Source organism: Cupressus sempervirens, chromosome 5 (assembly GCF_028749045.1).
Source record: "Cupressus sempervirens isolate cs-2001-9-10 chromosome 5, ASM2874904v1, whole genome shotgun sequence".
NCBI lineage: Eukaryota > Viridiplantae > Streptophyta > Pinopsida > Cupressales > Cupressaceae > Cupressus > Cupressus sempervirens.
In genome coordinates this window covers 8,775,014-8,778,604 of record NC_143122.1, presented here as the reverse complement: position 1 = coordinate 8,778,604, position 3,591 = coordinate 8,775,014, and the positions used below count along the sequence as shown (strand labels likewise).

Below are 3,591 nucleotides of genomic sequence, written 5' to 3'. Positions count from 1 at the left end.
CATGTTAACGAAGTTAGTACTCACAACTACTTTCCTCTCTAATAGATACTTACCAAAGTCTTGCTCTTACCCAGTCAACCCTGCAACCCTGCAGTGCGCTATTAATTTCCGCAGCATTTCATACTTTCTACATTCGCTTTTTCAAATAGATTTCCACAAGTCGTAAGAGTTCTATCGATAATCATTTAGTAGTTTTGCTCAGCTAGGAAATGTTGTTGCAAATGGAAATGGATCACGGAGTTCTGGTTCGCTTTGTAATCTGTGTGTGTTTGGTGGGCATTAGTACTTGTGCTGCAAAGTGTGTTCCTGAAAAGTGTGGCTCTAAGAACGTGAGCTACCCATTTTGGATTGACAATCCTCAGTGCGGGTACCCTGGTTTCAATATCACATGTAGGAAGGACAAACATAGTGGTATACTCGGTCCATTCTTTAGTGCCTACCAAGGTACTTCTACAGATGAATGGCTTCAAGGCTACTATTATAACCTTATGGATATCGATTATACTGGTTCTCTAATAATAAATTCTTCTACTATCATAGCCCAGTCCTGTAGTGCAAATAGAACCGAGTCAGTTTTCTTTCAGCCACCTAAAGGCGGGCCTTTCACTATTTCCATGTCCAATAAGTTCGTAGCCATTGGCTGCAACACGTTAGGTGCCTACAGATTTGATGATTGGGGGGAGGCGAAATGTGTATCAACATGTGACTCTCAAACTGATCCACCGTATTGCCGCAATGGCTGTTGTGAAATTACTCTTCCAGATAATTGGTCTTGGATAAATTTCACGGGTGGAGGCGTGTTCGAATTGCGCAATAAGACTACCAACAAATATGATGACACTTGTGGCTTCTCCACCATATTGGACCCTTCCACCTTTACCATAGTCGATAATAAAACAAATCCCTTTTGGGGAGATGGCCTCAAGGCTTATTATGGTCTCCGCCTTAACTGGGGCATCGGGATTCAGAACTGTTCCACGGCCAGAGGAACTGCCCATAATTATTCATGCTCCTCCAAAGCAGAATGCATCGACTCACCTTCTGGACTAGGCCACGTGTGCAGATGCCTTCCTGGATACGAAGGAAACGGTTACTCTAATGGCACAGGTTGCACAGGTATTATCTACTTACTGAGAAACATTATTAGTATTATGTGTTCTTATTTATAATTATGTATCTTTCAAATATCAAAGCTTCTAATGATAATGGCGACGAATGTTCAGACATAGATGAATGCACTGTTAAAGGGTCGGGTTTGTGCGTTAAAGGAGAGGAAGGAGGAATATGCCATAATTTTGCAGGTTCCTACAATTGTTCGTGTGCAAAGGGATATTTGGGAGATGGCTTTCAGAATGGCACAAGATGTGTATCAAAAAGATCCAACTATCTCAAACTTGCAGCAATCATAGGTGAGAACGAATGGCGTGTATCTGTATGTTTTCAATTAAAACTAATAATTATAACAATATAGTTAAAAGAAAATCTTTGGTTGGTGAGATTTCAGGTTCTGTTTCTTCATTTGTTGGAGTTTCTCTGGTAGCTACTGGACTATTTTAGTGGCTAAGCGCGCGTCGTCTAAAACATGCGAGAGAAAAGAACTTCCGTCAGAATGGTGGGATGCAGCTGCAAGAACGCATTGCTTCCATGGGAGGAAGAAAAAGCCTCAGAATCTTTTCTGAGAGAGAGCTGGAAATAGCTTCCGACAATTTTTCTACAGAACTGGGAAGAGGTGGCTTTGCGACTGTACAAAGGAGTTCTTGTGGACGGCGTGCATGTTGCAATTAAAAAGCCGAAATCGATTTCAGATGAGTTCATCAACGAAATCATAATTCTATCTCATATTAGCCACAGGAATGTAGTGAAATTGCTGGGTTGCTGTATGGAGAGTCAATTTCCGTTGCTGGTATACGAATTTGTGCCAAATGGGACAGTTTTTCAGCATCTGCACTCGCGAGACAAGGAGTTGACATGGGAAGCAAGGCGGCAGATTGCCATTGAAACAGCAGAGGCAATAGCCTATGTGCATCTTCAAGCCTCTCAACCCATTTTTCACCGCGACATAAAATCGTCTAATATCTTGTTAGACAACACATTCACACCAAAAGTAGCAGACTTTGGTATTTCTCGGCTATGCCCTACAGAAGATAGGCACCTTAGTACCGTGATTCCATCAGGCACTCCAGGTTATGTGGATCCTGAGTTCGTGAGGAGCAACCAATTTACAGACAAGAGTGATGTTTTCAGCTTTGGTGTGGTTCTCGTGGAACTTCTCACTGGTTTGATGCCTCTGCTATCTAAAGAAGGATCTACATGTACTTTGTATGACCATTTTCTATCTACAATGAATGAGAACCGCCTCATTGAAATATTAGATCCAAAAGTGATGAGAGATGAAATCCAAGGGCAGATGGAAAATATGGCAAAGTTAGCGAAGGCGTGTCTGCTAGTGAAAGCAAAAGCGAGGCCTTCAATGAGAGAGGTAGTTGAGGAACTGGTTTGGATAAGGGCTGCCACAAAACAGCGGGGTCTTTATAGAGATGTTAGCCTTGTGGAGCATAGGGGTGATCCATTAAAGCAAAGTAGGCAGAATTATCAGTCTGTGCCGACAGCCAAGGATAGAACTGAGGATTATTACCATAGTTCTCCATCTATTACAGCGACTTCCTCAGAGGGTCCCTCCACTGCATTAATTCAGATTGAGATGTCAGATACATATGCACGATGATCAAGTCAATGGACGACAGAAGAAGCACGCAGGTATCGTACTCTTCGCATCTCTCTTTTTAAAAGTGGAAAATGGCCCTTTTCTGTCACGAGGTGAAATGAAATTACAACCAGGTATTTAATTATCTGTACACATGGTTTTTTTTTGTCAGTAGCAAAATTTACACTTGTTTATTCTTATTTTCATTCTGTCTATATGTGCAGGTACTTTGCAAACAGTAGCTACTGCTACTTTGTCATATATGTAGTGTGGAGCTACAGTTACATTTTGAAGTCTCCTATCCTAGTATTAAATATCTTGAAAAAAAAACAAGTTGTAATTTACAAATTTTAATGTAATAAACCATATGGTTTTTGAAAAAAACAAGTTGTAATTTACAAATTTAAATGTAATAAATGATATGGTTTTTAATGATCCAATGATGTTAATATAATTTATTTGTAATTTATAAATGATATGGTTTTTTATGGTCAAATGATGTTTATGTAATTTATTATATACTTGGTTTATAAAATTGCGTTTTGAGCTTCTCTTGTATATCTATATAGGATTGAAATTAAAAGAAAATTTACTAATACAAATAGTTGTGTTATATTGTAAATATGAAAAATGGTTAATTTTTTAAATATGTGAATGAATGTTATAATATTTTATTTTATTTTAAAGAAAAAATAATCTTATTGTGTTTAATAGTTAATTTAAATTTAGAAGTAATTTGTTATAATTAAATTAAGTAATGCAAATATATATTTGAATTAAAAGTAAATATTATTATTTAGTTTGAAATAATAGGTTGTTGGATTTTTGAGATTGGCCAATGAATATTTTTCTATAAAAGAATTTTGTGAAAATCAATACTACAATTT

At 37.7% G+C, this 3,591-nt stretch overlaps 1 pseudogene across 1 annotated transcript; it reads left to right on the top strand.

Moving 5' to 3' along the window:
* The first annotated feature begins 205 nt into the window (after window positions 1-205).
* Window positions 206-3,144, top strand: LOC149554337 (wall-associated receptor kinase 5-like; annotated as a pseudogene). Its single transcript, XR_016365225.1, has 3 exons — window positions 206-1,116; window positions 1,224-2,757; window positions 2,929-3,144. The product of XR_016365225.1 is annotated as a wall-associated receptor kinase 5-like (transcript).
* Window positions 3,145-3,591: the final 447 nt, after the last annotated feature.